We start from the raw sequence: 22,792 nt of genomic DNA, 5'->3' as shown, positions 1-22,792 counted from the left end.
TTGCATCAAGACCCATTCCTAACAGGGACACTTCCCAAAAAACCCCAATTTATTTTCAAGAAAAATCGTTCCCTCAAAAGTATTCTAGCACCTAGTTTCTTACCCTCAATCAATACCCCTTCACCTCTGACGACCTGGCTTCCCTCACAATTAGCAGGATTCTATAGGTGTGGGAGTTCCAGATGTATCACGTGCTCTCACATCAAAAATGCCAAAACCACACAAATTATGGTAGATAATAAAACACACCCCATTAGAAATTTTATAAATTGTAATACTACATATACTATTTATGTTTTGTCCTGTGAATGCGGACTCAAGTATGTGGGCCGCACCACTAGGAAACTTCGCATCAGGTTTTTAGAGCACCGTCGCAATATAAAGAAGAGTCTGGTCTCACACAGTGTCTCCAGACATTTTTTTGAAAGGCACAATGCAGACCCCCAAGGTCTCGAATTAATAGGAGTGGAGCATATTAGAAACACAAATAGGGGGAGGGATAGGTTCAGCAGACTGTGCAAACAGGAAGTGTTTTGGATGCACCTGCTGAACTCTATCCACCCAGAAGGCCTCAACGAGATGGTGGAACTCAACTCCGTCATCTAGAATATTTGATCTCACCCTATCAAGTATCGGACACCATCTCACTTGTTCATCTGTGTGTATACCTCCATGTTTATCCTTTTGGTACATTATGTAATCTTACAACAAAAACACCAACTGAGAGAAATGATTGTATATCCCTTCCATCCCTCTCTGTCTATTCATCTGAAATTAGACCTTTGACACTATCGTGATCCATTTATTTATTCTATTATATGTACAGATAGTCTCACACACTGTATTTTTTTATGTATGTCCCCTATTTTCCTTTATATATATAGCAATTAGGTGGCCCAACATAAGCAAGAAAACTAAAAATGCACTCTGGTCCATATCCACTAGATGGCAGCCCTCTCCTCTCCTTTTTTTTTTTTTTTTTGCTCAAATATAGCAACACAGTTTTTTTCCTAAATAATCAGTATTTTTGTTTTGTAATATAACACAGGATGATATATTGGACCACTCATGCTAGAATGATTATGGTTCCTTCTTTTTAAATGTATTCATGATACATGTATATAATACACTAGGAACGTCCACCGGGCTAATGCACGAAGCAAAGGAAAAATCCACGCCCACCTGAACGACGTGGACTCCAGAATATCCGCCCCCTAACACACATACTTAGGGGAGTGAAAGACAAATGCCAGTTCACGCCCCCCCCGGAAGCCCGGATGACGTGTCAGGCGATCTTAGCCTAAGGTCCCCGCCTCCGATACCTCCGCCTCCCATCAGTCGCGTCACCGGAAGTAGGAGTGACGCGCAGAACGGAGAGTATCGGCTGTGCTGCTGACAATATGCTCCCCTACTGACCGCGTCACCGGAAGTCCGGATGACGCGGCCAAGGGAGCTCTATTAATAAATTCCCATCATATGGGACACATTTGTATGTCGCGCCACCGGAAGTCCGGGTGACGCGACAGGGAGTAATAATCCTTGCCCACACAGCATGTTTATAGGTATGGCTGTATGCCCTGGAAACTATCCAGCCACCCCTCCAATCAGAGCGTTTGTCCACCAAAGGTCATGTGAGTTACCATGACCACCATGTAAACATCATTAAAGCTACAGGTTAATAAACACTATTTATGCACATTACCAAATGATAATACATGTTATCTGAATGTCTATTAAGCTAACTTACTTTTCTGTGAATGCATATATATCCCTTTGCCTCCTACTTTAGCGTTTTATTTACTTTTGAAATGGATTGGTTGATCTAATTAACTTGGTCACATGACCCATGTAACAGGAAATAAATAGCCTGCCATGTCTTTAACCTGTTATCCTCTGACAAAGCTGCCTGGAGCAGCGAAACCGGTCAGGACACAGGTTTCTTCATTCTTATCCAGAACTGCCAAACTGGTATCTCTCAAGAGCCCGGAAGTACTGTTTGGTGTGCCCACCTTCCATCGTTTGTCCATTTGGACCACCAAGTTGCAGCAGCAAGGTCGAGGCTGAGGACCATATCCCGCTTCAACACATCCAGCGGAGGGAGACGGTTATTTGTGCCACTCTGGGCCGCTCCTACCTACTAACATCAAATCCTCCCCACCATCTGCTGCATCAGGGACACTCACCAAGCCCCACCACCTGTGGGTCCCCATCGGGCCATCCGCATACCACGGCCTGGTACCACCATTTCCAACAGGCCCGATCTTGGATTACAAATTTAGCAGGAAGGTTGAGGTTGAGGATCATATCCCGCTTCAAAAACATCAAGCGGAGGGAGTCGGCAAAATCGTGTCAACTTGAGCCACTCCTTACTTCCACATTTGGTCCTCCCTCCCTACTGCCCCAATTTTGGGTTCATCATCTCAGCACCATACAGGACGTTATACTGTCACAGCCCTACACAGGACTTCTTTGGGACTCTCCGGGCTACACTAACACCCCAGTTTGGTCTGGTGAGATATGAATTTTACATGTAATGTATTTTAAGATTTTCAATTATATTTTGGCTACATGCTATTTTTAGATAATAAATTCCTTTTGTACTAGATCAACCCATCCATCATTATTTTTTTCATCTATAGAATAAGATATAATTATTAATTTTTTGACCAAGCGCAGCTCACAACCCCACACCCCTCTTTTTGGCAACCAGGAAACTGATGCAGCAACCACCAGAATATCCCATTGCCCCTCCCATGCCCGGCTCAGGTCATACACTGGCACTGACATTCAGGCCAGCTGCTCTTGGATACGGATGTCCGCTACCCACAGATTGGTAGCTGTGCAGGGACTGGTGATCATGTGCTAATATTAATATATATAGTGCAGCATCACTGTAGCCTTCCATTAAAAATATACAACTATTATATATCTACACACACACAACACACACAACACATACCATACGCTCAGTATGACAGAGCCCCAGCTACCAGCAGCAGGACTTCCAGAACCCCGTCAGCTCCTGTGCAATGGGTTTGTAACTAGTTTTAAATAGAATCTCCAGAAGATCATTTTTTATTTCATAAAGCACATATGGATCAACAGTATGTCTTGCAAGAAAATAAAAACTTCAAAACTTGATGCACATATAAAACAGTATAATGATCCAACAGAGGGGGAAATTTATCAAAACTTGAAAAGTTTGATAAAGTGAAGAGAAATAAACTACCAAGCAATGATTTGTTTGTACTTTATGTCTCTCCAAGACTTGGTAACTCTCACCCAGAGCTTATTACCCAACCAAGAACTACTGGAATGTAGCAGACAGTGGTTTCCGATTCGTCTGCAAAGCCATAACCACAATATCCCTGTGTTCCCCTTTCCAGATCATGGGGAGTCAGTTGGGGACTGTTTAGAAAACTAGTGTACGTGGTAAAACCAAACAGGTTATCTCAGGTTCTAATGGTTTACAAAATAAAAGCTAACATAATTGATTAGCATGGGCAATATTACACATTTATTTTGTTCCATTATCAATAGAGGTCTTCCTCATGCTAACACGTCCGCTCGCAAAGAGGAGAAATCATTTGATGGTTGCTAACCATCAAATGGTCCCTCTAGCCTTCGCTCTGAAAAGTAAGTCTATACTTATTTTTCAGATGCCCGCTATCCGCCGAATTAGGGCGGATGCTGATGTCATATGCCAGCCGCCCACCCAGAGGATGCATGGACACGCCCATAAAATGGTGGACAGTCCGATGGGGCCACCCTATACACGCTCCCCTTGCCCATCAGGTTGAGAACGCCCCGGTGAGTGTGAAATTTGCCAAGGCATTGTCTGCGGGCCTTTGCGCAAGAGCAAAGCCCCACCATCGGTCATGGTAGCGAATTCGGACCTGAGCGATCAGGTCTGAATTCCCCCCGATGCCTCTGCACTTACTAACGTATCCATGAGGCAATGGGGAGTATTCAATGATTTTTTTCTCCATGTGCAGCGAATCCTGTTTAGGATTCGCTGCACATTCACAGGGTTCCGGAGGGCTGCAGCATTCACTGCCAGCCCTCGCTGTCACCCTATTCAAAGCCGCAGGGGCTCGCTGCCCCGGACGGCGAATTTTAACTCCTGCAGTGAATGCCGCAGGGTGCCGGGGGACAGTGGCAGGCAGGAAGATGTTAGCCCCCTGCCTTCCCCAGAATGGTTGTGGGGGAGAAGGAGGGCTTAAGGGGACACAGGCAGCAGAACATTGAATAGGGTGAATCACATTTTTAGTGAAAAAGATTCAATGTAAGTAGTGAAAACAGCCTGATTCGCCGAAAAAAAACTGTGAATCGGGAGCATTGAATACTGGCCAATAAGGTGGTGAAATCCTGCTAACTTTGCTTTCCAATAGGAAAAGTTCCTCCAGTCAAATGATTGTTTAAAGACAGTTTAGAATGAGAGCCACTTGAATTCCTGCAGGTGTCCATTATAATATACTGTATAGCAGATTCTCTGGGACAGTCATACCCCACAATGGGGCAGATGTATTAAGCCTAGTGAAGAGATAAAGTGGAAAAAAAGTGGAAGGAGATAAGGCACCAGCCAATCAATTCTCAACTGTCATTTTTCAAATACAGTTGATTGGCTGGAGCATTATCTCCTTCCACTTTATCTCTTCACTAGGCTTAATACATCTGCCCCAAAACCAGATATTAAAAAAATGGGGTATCTGTGAAAGTTTGGGATATACAGATTACTTTGCACAGCAAGAATATGTTTCTTTAGAAGTAAAATATCTCCTTAATAATAATAATAATAATAATAATAATAATAATAATTATTATTATTATTATTATTATTGTACTTATATAGCGCTCTTTCTCCACCAGGACACAAGGAGCTTAACAGATAGAATGAATGTAATACAGAACAGGAACAATCAAGTACAGAAAAGCTTTCAGAAACAATACTTAAGGGAATTAATTTAAGGAAATGCTTGCGTAAACAGGAAAGTCTTGAGTCTGTTTTAGAAGCTTAAACTGTAGCTACTTATTTTATGTCTATTGTATACAACATTGCATATAAACCTTGATGTCCTGCTCTTAAGAGTGGCCTGCAATAAACTGGAGATGTTAAAGCGACATCCAGTTAATCACAGGGTGGCATGAGATACACAGCAAGCATTATTCCTTATCACAGGTCACGGATGAAGAGGTTTAATCTGGTATCGCCCAATAATAAAAGGCATGAAGGATCAGAGACGTCATTCTTCTGGGCACAAGGTAAACAGATGGTGCAGTGCAGAAAATCGGCAGCATCCATGAGCTTACAGATATAATTAGTTTACTCGCATTCTGCAGGATTTCCAAAATAACCGGCTGGGTTTACTGTATTTCATCACAACATCTAAGAGATTTCATCACCAGACCCAGCTCCTTCTCACACAGCACTGTGCAGGAAGCCTGCTACGTTACACTCGCCACTCCTCCTAAGCCCATAACCGAAAGAGAAAGAGGCTGAAAGGCAGAATATGGAACGCGGACAGTGCTAAAAACATGCAATTATTTTACAATACATATGTGAAACCAGGGATAGCTATGCACCTGCTTATATAGTGCTGCTAATGAGGCAGAGTTGGACTTATGCCAGTCTCGTGGTGTAAAATAGGTATATTGGCTCTCTGTATGCTCAGATGCAACTATGCAGATATCGGTGTATCCGACAATAAAGAAGCGTTTGCAAACTAGAGAGGAATGATGGGGATAGGAGGGACTAGGGTGGACATCACATTGCGATGTTTCACCAACATCAATGTTTTTATTTCAATGGTAGTGTTTTTACCATTCTATGTTGGCATTCCGATGGTTGCCGCCATCGAATGGTAAACATTGGATGGGGTTATGATGGTCCTGTCCCCCAGCCACCCACGCTGCAGTGCTTCTGATTCGATGGCGGAAGCACAGCCATCATTGCTGCAAAGACAGTGGGGATGATGGTAATCAGCTCTACATAACTGCAAAATAAAAACATACATATACTGTAGGTAGAGGGGCTGATACGGAGGTGGGAGCAATTAAAAAAAAGACCAGTCACACTGTAACTTGGAAAACCTTGTTGCACTGCAAGTTGGGCAGATTTAAAATGTAGATAGATTTGGATTTTAAAGGGGTGTGTCCAAACTCCAAAATCTAAATTACAGTGTAAAAATAAAGCCACACAGCATTTGTAGGCTGCATGCAAAAACAGCCAGCATTTAACTTGCATTCAAAATAAGTCATACTTGCCTACCATCCTGGCATGGCAGAGAAGCTTCCAAAAACCAGGTGTTGCAAGCCTGCCGACCCAGACAAATGTTTCTCCCACACACCCAAACTTCATACCCTGGTGGTTAGCCCAATGTGGGGCTAATTAGCATAAGCTGCGCCCTCATTTGCATAAACCACGCCCCCTTTTGGGCGCTCGCGCGAGTGTCCCTATTTCCCCAACACAGAAGTTGGGAGGTATGCTGCAGTTCTATGTTAAGCAAAGCTCTTCTGAGTTTGGAACCTTATACCCCATGCTCCAATGGCATAAATTGCAATGGCTTTCCCACAGCCTCTTGCAGGGGTGGGATCTTATGATGCCTTTTCCACAGCCTCTCGCAGGGGCGGGATCTCATGATGCCTTTTCCACAGCCTCTCGCAGGGGCGGGATCTTATGATGCCTTTTCCACAGCCTCTCGCAGGGGCGGGATCTTATGATGCCTTTTCCACAGCCTCTCGCAGGGGCGGGATCTTACGATGCCTTTCCCACAGCCTCTCAAAGGAGAAGGATCTTACGATGTCTTTCCCACAGCCTCTCAGAGGGGAGGGCTCTCATGATGCCTTTCCCACAGCCTCTCACAGGGGAGGGCTCTCATGATGCCTTTCCCACAGCCTCTCACAGGGGAGGGATCTTACAATGTCTTTCCCACAGCCTCCATTCAGCTCCTGAATCTGAGAATGTGCACATTCAGTTTGTCTGTAGTATTGGTGTTAATTTTGTGTGTCACGCTTTTTATTACATTACTCAGTGTGACTGCAAATTAATTTCTCCAGCGAAGTGCAATATAGTACTTGCAATTAACATGTGTTTTCATTTATATCACATTGTATGTTATTAAGCATTTTTATATGATTTGAAGTCACAATAACATTATATACAGTGCAGTTACTTATTTTCTATATTATGGTTATCAGAAGGAAGAGATCTCCGGGAGCTTATTAGGCACAAATTAAGCACCTAACTGTAAATGAACAATGGCCAGACATTTACATTTATTCCCCTAGTGGCAATCATTTTATGCAAAAGCCTGTCCCCAGCACAGGACACATTTACAGAAATACCAGTGCACTAATCTAGCTTCCAAGAAATAAATGACCTCAGATTCTAGAATAGCATGAATCCGCACAGTTCCCCAATGTGAAATTTCATTATCATTTTTTTCCTAGCATGGAAGCTTTACTTTATGCAGATTATTTGCTCTTCCCGACAATATGTATTGAAATAAATTCAGAATCTTTACTAATGCACCAGGTAAACAACTTATTAAAGTTTCATGCAACTTAATAAAACAGTAAACATAGGTTGTTTTGTATGAGTATTAAATTCATCTACCATAAATGGGAATACAATCTGAATACTGTAGATATTTTTAGCTTACAAACACCGTTCATGAATGTAACTATACGAAGATGGAAACTGCAGTCAGAATAGACCATAAACTACGTGATCTGCTTGAAACCACCGGTAAATAATGGAATACAGCAAGTCCATGTACTGTACAAGTATAACCAGATGGGTAGACTAGAGGAACGGGCAAGAACGTGGCAACAACATTTTAATGTAAAAAAAAGCAATATCATGCAATTGGGTCTGAAAAAGCAGAACATTAAATACAGTATCAAGGGCACTATAATGGAAAATCCAGAGGATGGAAGGGATCTACTGTAGTTGTTAATATTTCCGGATCACTGGAAAGCGGGCAAGCAATATAACAAAGCAATGACGAAGCCGTAGCAGAAAAATGTAATAATGCCACTGTATAAGGACATTGGTACAGCCTCATCTAGAGTATGTTGTTCAGTTCTTTAGGCCTTATCTCCAGATGGATACAATACATTAGAGCAGTGATTTTCAACCTTTTTACCTTGCGGCACACTAAATAAGATTTTAAAATTGCCAAGGCACACCATGAGATCCCCACAGGGGAAAACACATTGGCCCCCACAGGAAAAAAACAAACCTATTGCCCCCCATATAAAAAACAATCACAATGGTCCCCACAGGTAACACAAATAAAATACATTGGCCCTTTAAATGAATAGAAGAGACCAGTAAATAACACTTGAACGGGTGGTGACTGTAAACTAGTTTGGGCATCTCTAGATCTGGGGGCACACTTGAGAACAGCTCAAGGCACACTAGTGTGCCACGACACAGTGGTTGAAAAACACTGCATTAGAGACTGTCTGTCATGCTAGTAGTTTTTGTGGACCCAGCTAAAGGACTTGAGTTTGGACAGGATTAGAACTGGTAAGCTTTTATGGGCATAAATGTAGTAGGGGTGCCAGAAACTAGTAAAAGAAGTAGACGTGACCCAGGACAGGGTTGAAAAATCTAACATGTTGGGTGGTTTCTACCAAGAATCCCCGCAAGGAGGTGTGGACACCGACATGCAGGTCACGGCCGCCTACCTAGGCTCTCTCACTAAAGACCGAATATACAAAGAATACGGATCTGAAGAATTGCCAGGCTGACTGGACCAGAACTGCATTTATATTTATATATATTTTTCTATAAATATTTCAACTTAATATGTATCTTATGTATTGAGGAATAGACTGCACTGGAAACAGGTTGTATAGATATGTAGATGGGATTTGGTATATATCCATAGATATATATTCTATCCAGCCATTGCTTCTTCTATATTTGGGAGCAGCGTGGACCCTCTGCAAAGTAGAGTAGGCAACAGGCATGCCTGGTAGACAGTGCAACTATATCATACCCCTTTAATAAATAGGTCGACAGTCAATAGGTGGACGACCACTATTGGTCAACAGGCAATATGTCTACACATATAAAAGGTTGACATGAGTTTTTCCCATTTTTTCCCAGAACAGGTGTTGTTTCATACTTAACTATCCAAGTGGACATAGAGGAAGAATACAATAGTGTTCCGAGCGTAGCAAGGCACCATGCCCAAAGCATGCCAAGAAAAGTGAGCCATACAAGGTACACTCAGGGGCGGATTTAGGGATGAGGGTGCCCCTAGGCACAACAATAATGTTTGCACCCCCCCCCCCCCCCGCCTAATTGTATTATTTTTATTGATTACTTATAAGCCCTCATTTGATAATAGCCAATGCAATGGATTTATGAAAAAAAAAAAAGCCACCAACTGTGACATGTTCTTTCATTATCTATACATATTTACTACGTAGGACAGTTTACAGGGGCAGCATTTGCAGGTGATATCCATTTACACTCTATTTAAGATGCAATATAATACAGTACAGTGGATATTTTGCAGTTACTGGTACATTTTGGGCTGACAGTAATATCACAGGCATCCAAATGCCGCCCCCAAATATGTGCCGCCCCTAGGCACGTGCCTAATGGGAAATTCAGCTCTGGGTACACTTCTAAATGTCCATGTCAAGGGCTATACTTATATGGTGTCTGTTGACGGGTATTACAGGTAGCACACAGGGGCGGATCCAGGATAAAATGACAGGGGGGGCACCATGATAAAAGAGGGTTTAGGTGGGGGAGGGGCGGTGTTAGTGGTGCCAATGTACATGCTAAGAGAGCGGCAGAGAGAGGGTGGGAATGGGATTAAAAATAGGCCCTGGCATTTAAAGTACGCAGGCCCACCATGGTGACAAAAGTGAAGGATGTAGTTGTGCACACGCCGAAGGCGCGCTCTGGAAAATGGGGTGTGGCCACTCAACAGGGGGCGTGTCCTTGAGTGTAGTGTACAACACCATATACAACTTCTACACATTATGCAACAAAATACTAGACCCCATTATACTTGCCCCTTACACATGATGCCAAATGGAATGAGCCAAAATTCACATAATGCCACACGGATTGAGACAAAATTCAAATAATGCCACACGAATTGAGCCAAAATTCACATAATGCCACATGGATTGAGCCAAAATTCAAATAGTGCCACCTGGATTGTGTCAAAATTCACATAATGCCACACGGATTGAGCCAAAGTTTACATAATAACACACGGATTGAGCCAAAATTCACATAATGCCAAATGGATTGAGCCAAAATAAACATAATGCCATATGGATTGTGTCAAAATTCACATAATGCCACATGGATTGAGCCAAAATTCACATAATGCCACACGGATTGAGACAAAATTCACATAATGCCACACATATTGAGACAAAATTCACATAATGCCACACTGATTGTGACAAAATTCACATAATGCCACACGGATTGAGACAAAATTCACATAATGCCACACGGATTGAGCCCGAATTCACATAATGCCACACAGATTAAGCCAAAATTCACAATACGTTTCATAAACAGGAACATTGTCCACTAAAGGCGCGCACTAAACATTTACACCATAATGTCCATTACACGTTAAGTTACACGCCATTATGTATTATGTCAAACACCATAATGCCTATTAAAAATTATGCTACATAAGTGCTGCTTATCTACATGCTCATTGCCAAGGGTTTAATGCTCATTGCCAGAGGTTCCATCATGCTCATTACCATGTGGGATTACATGCTCATTGCCAAGGGGAATACATGCTCGCGGTAAATGGGGGACAGCCGCCAGGCAGAAGTGATAGCCACTGACAGTGGCAGAGCCTGGCTGTATTCAGAGCACTGCAGGTCCCGGCTATTTGAAATAATACCCCTTTCACACCAGAAAATGCATTCCCAGGTTGGCCCCTTTTACACCAGCCTAGTCCCTGCATTTTCTGGTGTGAGGGGGAGAGAAAACCACCCCCCCCCCCCCCCTTTAACCAGTTATCTTATTTAACCGGCTATATCTTCAGAACCAACTGATCCATTTACATGAGACAAGTATCATATTGAAGAACTTTTGAGTGGGCTTTGAATGATTTTGGTCCAGTGAAACTGGAACGTTTGGTTCCAGAGTAATCTGCTCTCAAAGAACAAGAACAGCCATGAAATTACATTTCAAAAATAATAAAATCGGTTTACACGCAATATCTCTGGAACCGATTGACCGATTTGGACCAGCCTGGTATCATATTGAAGGCCCAGCGATTTGGAAGTGAATGAGATCAACCACAAGCTTCTGTGATGCCAGGGGGGGAACAGGCAGCCGTCGGAACCGGGTGCGGGTCGGAATTGACGGGTACCATATTATCCTATGGGGAAAAAACGTTACAGCTTTGCCAGGCGATATCTCTGGTTCCCGGGGGGCTAGGGACACGGGGCTGGGCTCGTTGGAAAGCCCTGGTCCTCAGCTACAAAATGAAATGACAGGGGGGGCACGTGCCCGGGTGCCCCCCCCCTGAATCCGCCACTGGTAGCACAGATGAACAAAGATTTTTGACTAGTTTAAAGTGCAGTCAGAACCATTTTCCCAGGATGCAATTTTATCACATTATTCGGTGTGACCCTGTTCTGTGGAAAGTGATCATAGGGAAGGAAGGAGTCCCACAATCTCTCACATTACCAAACTGTAGTAACTGGAGCAGTGCCATCTATAGCCTACACGGATGTTCTACTCCCTCACAAAAAAAAAAAGATCAGGGAAATGCATTAATAATGGCAATAAAATATATTATTACAGTGACATAAGTTTATCAGGCTACAAACTTTATAATTGCACAATTAGAATCCTAATTCCAGAATTCCAAAATCATAACAATATTTTGCTAAAGCTTCCACTTATAATATTGCTAGATTCTTAAGTACAAAGATAACCTGATCATTCAATAGCTGCATGTCCTCAATAAACTCTGGAGCTTTCAAAGGAAACTAACTGTCTCAGCATTTTACAGCTTTACTTCTAGGATCAATAAAACAAAAGAAAAATGTTTAGTAAGTGCAGAGTGCTCATTTCAGAACATGTCTCCATTTAAATTCAGACAGGAGAGGAAAACAAGAACAGTGAATAGTCTTCTTGGAACGTCATTATAAACAGGTCCATCTGCCAGATTGCCAAGCCCTTTAGCTATTATGGGCTATCGTTTCTGGAGTTCATATGGTTTAAAAGAAAAGTGATTTTTAAAAGAATATGCTACCTTTGGACATCCAAAATATATGAGTGTTTGGGGGGGGGGGGAGTGATTACGGATTTGCATGGTTGGCTTTGCAGTTGGGTTGTGGGAAAACCAGCATAAATATCATGTTAGCCATCAACAGAGGTGGCCAACATATTTCCCAGGTGTCCTAGAAGTGACCCATCCATTACCAGTAATGCCCCATACACACTGGGCGAGGGAGCCTCGGTGCTGAGCGATGCTGCTTAGCACAGATCTCTCATCACAGAATGTTCAGCACACAGCGATGCGCCAGCGATATGTGCTCTCCGGTGAGAGAACGCTGTCAAATACACTCGCCCAGTGTAAGCTCGGTGAAGTGATAAAGTGTCTAGTCTTTATCACCAGCCAATCAGCTCCTACCTGTCATTTTTCAAACCAAGCCTGTAACTTCACAGTTATACACTTGTGAGATTTTGTGAGATTTGACCCAATTCAGGTGGATTGAGTCAATTTATCTGACAAAATCTTATGTGCCTGATGTGTAGGACCCAATGCACAATCCTGTGCCATTGGGTATAACCAAGAGATTGATCCTCCTGCACATAGGATAAATCTCGAGTCAATCAGGTCTATTTTGTTGAACAATAAGTTGAACAAGTGTAAGGGGGCCTCACGGAGCTGATTGGCCGGTGATAAAGTACCAGCCACATTATCACTTCACCGAGCTTAATAAATCTGCCCTTGAAAAACAAAATATCCACAGGTCAGTGTGCACCTGGCAGCGGCATCCAATAATTATCAATTCATCAGAGAACCGATTGAAACTGAAGTGAAATGTTCAACGAAACGTGATGTAAGGAAAGAGTTAATGCACATTGCATGTTTATGCTTCATTAGACGTGACAATTACCCACATGTAATAAGCCTATATTATATTAAGCATCAAACATGCAGCTGATGATCCGGAAGGCCTGTCACTAATAAAGCAGACACGCTTTTTATGTTCCCAGGGCTCAGGGCCCGTGCACTGGAGGTAGCAGATGGCAGTTGGGACACTGGTTCCAAATTAACATGTAAATGCCGGGGAGTAGAGCACAGATTGCGTATGAACAGGGCATTCTTTCTAGCTCCTGTGTCCCACTGCTACCACTGAGTTGCTTTGTTGCCTAATGTGTTGCTTTCATTAGATCTTCATTATCAATGACAAAAGTAATTTAGCACGGTGCAGCCATTCATTAAAACCTGAGTGTGTCAATAACAACACACTTCTTATGTTACCAAACAAACATAGAAAACATCCCCTGCAAGGTTTCATTTGACTGTCTGTATGAAGAACATTTAAACATATATCCAAAGTACAGTACACGCATTTTGTGCATTTTCGAAGCATAGGTGATTTATAGATATAGTTTGGATTTAAAATATTATTGAACCCTGTCTTAAATTGCTATACTTATGTAATTTGAACACAATGCACAAAAGTGTTTTATTATCACGTAAAGCAATGTCTGAATAAAAAAGTTTATTGAAAAAAAAAATTACAAATAACAGTTCAATGGAATCAAACATGTCTGACTGAAATATTTTTTAACAGTATGAAATAACACTTGCAAAAATCTAAAACTGCAAATCATCATGTTGGCCTGTTTTGAAAAACTGAATATTTGTACTAACCAAAAATGATATGCCACTTCAGCATAGGTACGCAGCATATGGTCTAATTATTAGAGGTGGGGGATAAGTGGAACAGATGGTAGAGGCCAGTATAGCAAATGAAACATGGTTGGGATAGGCATTAGAATATCGTGACAAATAACAATTAGGGTTAAAGTTACCAAGAGAATAAAGGGATGAACTAGCTGGACCAAGACTTTCCTACCTGCTATGAACTCCTATGGTCTAAAGCAGGAGAACCTTTGTTCCTACACCTGTTGTTGAACTACATATTCCAGCAAGACCTGCTACAGTTTTGTTATTTGCCTATGCTAAAACTGTTGCAGGGCATGCTGGGATGTGTAGTTCAACAACAATTGGAGGGCCAAAAGGTTCCCCATCCATGGTCTAAAGGGTAAAGGGTCTAAGTCAGTGGTTCCCAACCCTGGTCCTCAAGTACCCCCAACAATGCACATTTTCCAGGTCTCCTCACAGAATCACAGGCAAAATAATTAGCTCCACCTGTGTCTGAATAATGAGTGTACCTCCCAGGTGACCTGGAAAACGCGCACTGTTGGGGGTACTTGAGGACCAGGGATGGGAACCACTGGTCTAAGTAATTGTCTGAAACATAACATTTATCTTAGTGGTACTGCGCAGTATGTTCTGAATAACACTTTTTAAACCTGCAGCAATGGTGAGTGCCCTTGTTGCATATATTTTTAAGAATACATTTGGACATCATTCACCCCAACAGATGAACATGTTTTCAGTGGATGATGGCCCACTAAATTATGTATAAATATTTTTATTGTCTTGCAATAAATGAGCAAATTGGAATTTCTACAGAAATTTAAGACAACTATTGCATGCATTGAAAGACACAGAAGCACACATTCGCAGGAGCATATGAACCCATGCATTCCTGTGCACGTGTCTGCACATAGCTGCGGGCACAATATTCATGGCAAGCGATTCGCGTTTGCCGAGAATAGGTGCCAAGATGAGAAAGGACACATCTGTACATTACACTCTATATTGTATCTACAGATATTGAAAGAAATACATCAGGTTTAGGTTTTCACAGCTACTGGATGCTGGTGGTTGACCAACACAGTGACACAAGCCACAAGCTGACAATGCCAGCATTTGTTGCTGCATAACAATTAGTATCATTGTTAGCTAACGACATATTAATATATGACAGTGAAACTGTCACTACCTGCAAAGACATCTGTCACTGTAGAGGTCACTTCACTGACGTTAACTGATTGTCACCCTGTCCAAGCATTATAATTTAACCGCTTCAGTAATATAAATGTATTTGGTGCTATCCAGTCCTTGCTATTCCTCCCATCCAGTCCTATATACCACTGGGAATAAGCAGGGGTACTTATGTAGTATCTGGGCTGCCGATTTCTAAATCGGGTAGAATCGGGCACATCGCATCGCATCGCATGCGACCATCGATGCGATGCGATGCGATGCGATGCGATGACCCGATTTTTCCATAGGAATCAATGTTAAAATGGACTGAGTCCATTTTAACATGGAATTCAATGGGAAAAAGGGGTCCTTTTCATACCCCTACTATCCAAGTGGGCATGGAGTTGGATATAAACCTGTGGCGAGCGTAGCGAGCCACCGAGCCCGAAGCGTGGCGAGCGTAGCGAGCCCCGCGAGGGGACACAGAATACCGGCCCCTCGCGGGGCTCGCTTCGCTCGCCACGCTTCGGGCTCGGTGGCTCGCTACGCTCGCCACAGGTTTATATCCAACTCCATGCCCACTTGGATAGTAGGGGTATGAAAAGGACCCCTTTTTCCCATTGAATTCCATGTTAAAATGGACTCAGTCCATTTTAACATTGATTCCTATGGAAAAATCGGGTCATCGCATCCGATGGTCGCATGCGATGCGATGCGATGCGATATCGCATCGCATCGCATCTGATTGTATGCCTTAACTTAAGGCATACAATCAAAAAATCGGCAGCCCAGATACTACATAAGTACCTAAGCAGGTGATCTATCAGTCCTTGTTCTGTTTAGCATGATGATTAACCATCATGTATAGGAAACTATAAATAATCACAAGCGGTGTCAGTACTAAAATCCAATTAGTATTGCACTTGATTGATTGATTTACTAGCTGTGGCTATTCCAAATATGCAACATAAGGACATGGTCAATGCTAGTTGCTATAAACTGGTAGACACTGAATTTCTGCCATATGCACCAGTACTTAGTTGTATCTATTAAAAAAAACACTAGCCGTAAGCCATATGTAAGGCACTGCAAACCACTTGCGGTGACTTATACATAAAATTTAATCATAACCAAAATGGTACAATATAAAGGATAAAATAATAATAAAAAGGAAAACGTATTTCAATAATACCCCTTTTTACACCAGCCTAAATTCCAGGGTTGGGCCTGAGAACAACCCGCGACTAGTGCTGGTGTATAAGGTTCCCTAGGAAGATTTCCCGGGATTTCAACCCTGCTATGGAGCAGGGTTGTTCCAGAGTTCAACTCGAGGTCCTGGCTTGTGTGAAATGGGTAGGGGTACTCACCCGGTTTGGTGGCCCTCGGTGCTCGCTGTCAGACGGGGATCCACACAGATGGCACAGATGACAGGATAGGCAGTGTATGTAGATGACGCAGCTCTCCGCGCCCTCACTGCAGCCGGTGAGCTGCGTCATCTGTGCTCGCCGTCGGACCTGTCATCTGCGCCCGCAGCCTTTGTGGATCCCGGCCTGCACCGAGGACCACCAACCGGGGGTGAGTACTCTCCACCTCCGCTGCCATCCCGCCACCTTCCCTCCTCCTTCCCACACCAAAAAATGCAGGGACTTTTCTGGTGTGAATGTGGCCAAACCTGGGAATGCCCCAGCATGATCCCTGGGCCATATTCCCGGGTGGGTCCCTGCATTTTCTGGTGTAAAATGGGTATAAATAGGCCATTCAGGGATTCCTCACCCTCATTGCCTTAAGAAACATATGGAGGTTTTGGACCTTTTGTGGTGACATTACATGCCAACTCTATGAAGTCATACTCAGATCTTTATAAAAAAAAACAACTCAACAGTTGAATTAAAAGCAAGAGCTAAATTCACAAAAAAAATTAACAAAGGGACTTGTTAAATTGATGCAAACAGAACACTGTTGTCTAATTAGAGAGGAGTGAATTGTTTTTACATTGTTTCATGAAATATTTACCTTATTCTGCATTTCCAGGCAAACCCTCCGCCTCCTTAAGTGTTTCCATTTCTAACCAAACCACACAATACACAGAATAAACTGACCATTCATTCTGATAAATGTATACAGTATGTTTATGTTATAAAGGCAAAATCGAAAAGCGTAAAAGTAGCTTTTCCCCTGGTAAAAAAAAAAAGTTGCTGATAGGGAAAAATATCCTCTGACCATACGTTATATTTATTTTCATGTATTTTCCAGAAAGTTGTATCTATAGATCTGTGAGTGTTATCAGTAGCTCTGTTATATACTGCAACTTACAATTTCGCTGTAGTTATCATTGAACAGCAACAGCTGGCAGGCCACAGTTACAGCATGCAACTGGGAATAAGGAACTATGTAATGTAACATGTCCTATTTTCCTACCTCAGTCATATCACCTGGGAGGATGAATCATACACACATAATGTGTACCATAGAACACTGCACTCCGGTCATTACTAGGATTACTTCCAACTTAAGGATGGACAGGATCTACAATTTACCAATGGTTGTGTTGGTCTATTGGTAGCAGCAGGCTACACCATACACACTGTTACACCCCTTTCACACAGAAAATTAAATTCCCGGGTGAAGCAGTTCCACCCGGGAATTTCATGAAATACACAGGTCCATTTTCTGTGTGAAAGGGTCAATCTGGATCTTAAACTCTGGGTCTCCGACCCTGCAAATGACCAGGGTCTGAGACTTGGAGTTTAAGATCCGAGTTGACCCTTTCACACAGGCGAAAGCCCTGTGTAATGGAGATTTGCTCTCCTATGTGAAGGGGGTCTGACAGCACGCGGCCGAATAACCCGGCACTTCAAATGCCGGGTAATAGCCGGCTGTTACTTTTTACATCAAAGACTATTGGCCTTACTCTGGTTAATTTGCTCAGACGCATACACGCAACCTTGTGAATGAACCAAACCCCGCCTTGCAAATGGTTAGCTCACACCACCCATTCGCACGCCGAACTCCTTCGCAAGGCTTGCTAACGAATGTTTTACATGAACATCCATTCGCATGCCAGTGGGAACCTCCCCCATCTTTTGATGGTCAGCGAAGGCGCACACATATGTAAGGGGGGCCCAGACCACTTGTACATATTAGCGAAGAAATGCAGGGAATTGGGGCAAGCAGCTGACATCCGGCTATGTCAGCTGTCCGCCCCCCTGCACATGCGTCACAAAAGGCATTAACATATGTACACCCAGTGTTTTAAAGGGAACGCCCATGAAACGCAGGGCGTACACATATGCTAATGCCCCAGCCCAGCACCCCATGCCCCTCTGCACCCCCCGCTCACAAGACTGAGAGTGTGCACACGGTGACCAGACTTCTCGCCGAGTACACACACACCCAGCGTATACACATGTGCAGAAATGCTGCTGCGGATGCGAATACGCAAAACATTGGTCCCTGTGCGAATTCGCGACCGAGCGAATGAACCAGAATAATAGCTGATGTACTATATACATATCCAAAGTAACCAAAATGGGATTGACTTATAATAATGTATGTACAGCTTTAGCCATTGAAACAATGGGAAGTGTAGTCCTCAATGACATTGATCATATATTATATGAGGTCACTGAAACGGGAGCAGTGTTCATGGAATTTCGATGACACAGGGTCATTTTTAGTGTTCATAAACACGTGTTCTTCGTGAGCACTGATCTGGCAGATATTGGGTCTTTATAAATTTAATCAGATATATTTTGCGTTGCAGTTCAGTGTAATAAATTAATAAAACATTTTTTGGCGCATCTTGTTCAATGCACCACAAAAAAAAACTTTAAAAGTGCAAAAGAAAGTTGCAAAGAGTCAATGCCTTCTTGTGATTCAGTTCATAAATGCTGGTGAACCATGCTAAATCTTGAGAAAAATAGTACATCAAAGGGCCATATGTACTAAGCTTGAAAATTGATAAAATGGAGAGAAATAACCAACAATCAGCTCCTAACTGCCATGTCACTGGCTGTGTTTGAATAATGACAGGTAGGAGCTGATTGGTTAGTGGTTTATCACTCTCTATTTTATCACTTTTCAAGTCTAATGCTGGCCACATATCAGACCAACTTTTATCCAACCATCCAACTAGTTGGTTGGATGGAAGAAAAATCTGGTACTGGATAGGAGCAAATGTAATTTGTAATTAAGGCCCTTATTCTGGTTGGTGCGGCCAGAGCCGCACACGGGGCTCCAGCCGCACAAACCAATCCCCGCCCACCCTACGGATCGCCACGGCCGTCCGTACACGGACGGCTGGCGATCCGCACGAAAATGGTGGAGGCGTACGCCTCCACCATGCTGGGAGCTGCCCCCTGCATTCGATGGTCGTCGACCATCGAAGGCAGGTCCGCACGCCGCGGCAGCTCCCGCAAGCTGAGACCACACGGACAATCGTCCGTGTGGTAGCTTGTATGGGGGCTGAAAGCTGACATCCGGCGACGTCAGCTTTCCGCCCCCATGAGTGGCGTCATGCCCTCATTACCATGCATACGCCCCGCGTTTGCATGGGAACGCCCATGAAACGCGGGGCGTACACATAGGGAAATGAGGGCATGATGCCTCTCACGCCCCTATACGCCCCCTTTGCGGCGGACGAAATACGTCTGCGGCGAAGGGGGCTGCACATGCGCAGATTGACCTCTGCGCATGTGCAGTGTAAAAACATCGGCGGTACGGCCGCACGCGGGCCGTACCGATCCGATTAGAATAAGGGCCTGTGTCATTTGTTTCCCAAATCTGAAAATGGACAACTGTCACTCAGACAATGTCACTCAGACAATGTACTGTAGTTGGACCTTTTTGATTTAAACAATTTCTCTGAATGTTTTGTCCATTCTCCTGCATTTGTGAGCAAATAGCTTATTGCCATTTGCCCCCATCCAGTACCAGATTTTCAGTCCAACCAACCAACTAGTTGGATGGTTGAAGGAAAGTTGGTGTGATGTGTGGCCAGCATTAGTACCTTAATGAGAATGTTGGATTTAGGGGGTTATTCAGACCTGATCACACAACTGCTCATTTGTAGAGACCTGCGATCAGGTAATCTCACCCTGTGCAAGGCTGAGAAAATATTGCATGCATGCCATGAGATGCAAATCCATTTACAACTCATTCACCATAAAATGATTTTACCACTGTGTGCAGTCTGTGTGTGGCCCAGGACCTACAAATGCGATACACACAGGCAGATTGAGGCCGGAGCTGACCAACACACAACCTCCCTGAAAATGCTTTGGCCACGCCCGCGTTTTCCCTGACACGCCCATAAAATGTCCGGTTACCATCCCAAACACGCCAGCTTCCTGTCAATCAACTTGTCACAGAAGTAGAAGGCATCCGGATGCGTAATATGAGCCGTATGCATGCGCATTCCATCGATTATTGCCCGGCCTGCGAATTTGCAGCCATGCTATCAGATCTGAATAACCCCCTTAAGTCGCTTGAGGTTGAACTCTGACATACAGGTGACATACAGATATAGCCAGCCTTGTCTTATTGCGGCAAACCTGAGCATGGCTACATCTATATAGTATCTCGCAACTGTATATTATTTAGGTGTAATGTGGTCATCGTTATAAATATCTTATGTTTATAAGCACTATAACCAAATAAAGAGAAATGTTTTATATACCATGGTTCACCGTAATGTGTCTTATTGTCCTTACATTTTTGCTGGTGCTATTTTATGACAAGACTAGCGAACACATACTGTACATCTGTATAGGCACCACACCATATTGTTACATAGAAATCTGCAGCCATACAAATGACAACCATAACGTATGGTAATAAACACATGTTCTGCAGGCCCATAGCTAGTTATCTGACAATGCTGAACTGCACCATGAGACATTCTCAGGCTTCCAATAAAGAGCATACTGCAGCATAATTACTACTCCCAGTATATGGTGAAGCAAATATCACTGCTTCAGGCCTATACATTTTTTCCCCTGCAACCCAGTTCATCTGTCCATCTACCCAACCAATGGCAAGTGCCATGAGTCTAGCCAATCAGTGAATGCGCCCAGACCTCAAGTGTTTTCCTCTACACATACATAATTGAGTGTGTGATGACATGCTACATATAACATACAGCGGCGTGCCAATACGCTCTCTGTGCATTTATTTCCATGTGAGATGACAGTTTTCCCATATGAAAGTCACTCCATTGTTTGAGGTGAGCAGATCCATGTAATGATGGCAGCAGAAGACACATATGAATAAGGTAGAGGGACAAAGGCTCAGACTTATACAGAGCCTGTAGCTCCATTCACACAGCCAGCTGCTACCACCTCCATGCATTCTCTATTAACCCCTCCAGAGCATCGGCTGAGCCTGACAATGCACCATCTATCATCACACCCTGTCACCTCCTTACATCGATCCAGGGGAAGGAGAGACAGAGAGAGGAAGAAGATGCTATCTGTCCATTTGCATCCTATGTACCAGCTGGCCCTCCATTCATGATGCAGATCAGCAGGCAGTGACAGGCTGAGACAGGGGCAATGCTAGACTGGTAGATGCCTCTGTGCATGGCTGCTGACATACTGTACAGTAGTACATACATGTGCGTGTGCTTTGCAGGAGCACCTGGCTGCACAGTAGAGATGCCCAGAGGATGGCTCAATGTCACCCTTACCTTGCCGAGTGTCTCCTGCGCTGCCTCCCCGGGCTCCTGCCGCCGGCCGGCTTGTATAAGACGCTCCGGCTCTGATGGGTGCGGAGACCTTCAGCGGCTCATCTGCTCTCCATGACCCAGACACGGAGCTGCTCAGTTATAGCGGGGTCTCAGTGCGAGAGAGATGCTCCGGCTTCTTGTTCCTGCAGCCAGGCGGAAGTGATCCTGCCACCAGCAGCAGCACAGGGGAGATAGAGGGCTGTGTGTGACTGCTGCTGGATGTACAGTCTGCAGTGAGGACGTCTCCCTCCTCTCCCCCCCTCCCTCCCTACACATACATACACACGCATGATACTATAGTATTTCCCCATTCTCAACTTCTGCTTTTCTATCCCTTTGTAGTACATATAGATTGCATCTATAGATTATTGCTGGGGATTCACACACTAATCAAATATGTCCTCCTTTTACTTCGAATTATTGTAATAATGATAATAAAAAATATGTTTACTACAGATATGTATGTCACACTGGGGGTTATTCAGACCTGATCACATGGCTACGAATTCGCAGACCGGGCGATTATCAATCGCTAGCACATGTGCATGCAGGGCTGCCAAGAGAAATCCTGGGCCCCAGTACAACAGTGTCACGGGGCCCCCCTGGAGTGGCGAGCTACAGAAAAGAGGTGTGGCCATTAAAAGGATATAGGGGTGTGTACCACACCATATACCCTTTATGCAACACAATAGACTCCTTATACTTGCCCCTTACACATTATGCTACACAGAATGAGCCAAAATTCGCATGGAATGGCGTAAAAATCACATTATGCCACATAGAATTACACAAAATTCAAATTATTCCACATGGATTGTGCCAAAATTCACATTATGCCACACAGATTGAGGCAAAATTCAGGGACAGTGAGAGGAATGGTGGGGATGCAGGGAGAGAGATGGCGGGGACAAAGGTGCATAGAGCGGGATGCAGGGACAGAGACGGTGGTGATGAAGGGCCAGAGGGTGGGGACAGAGAT

General features: G+C 43.7%; 1 protein-coding gene across 1 annotated transcript in view; it reads right to left on the bottom strand.

Moving 5' to 3' along the window:
- Nucleotides 1-22,046, bottom strand: part of PAK3 (p21 (RAC1) activated kinase 3) — a 202,861-nt gene extending 180,815 nt beyond the window's left edge. Inside the window, exon 1 of the mRNA XM_083159379.1 lies at nt 21,775-22,046. The gene's annotated coding sequence lies outside the window, so the exon portion shown is untranslated. The remainder of the gene's footprint in view (nt 1-21,774) is intronic.
- Nucleotides 22,047-22,792: the final 746 nt, after the last annotated feature.

This window comes from Crinia signifera, chromosome 9 (assembly GCF_055691185.1).
Source record: "Crinia signifera chromosome 9, ASM5569118v1, whole genome shotgun sequence".
NCBI lineage: Eukaryota > Metazoa > Chordata > Amphibia > Anura > Myobatrachidae > Crinia > Crinia signifera.
The sequence above is the reverse complement of the archived record's forward strand: the minus strand, read 5'-3'. Positions and strand labels throughout refer to the sequence as shown.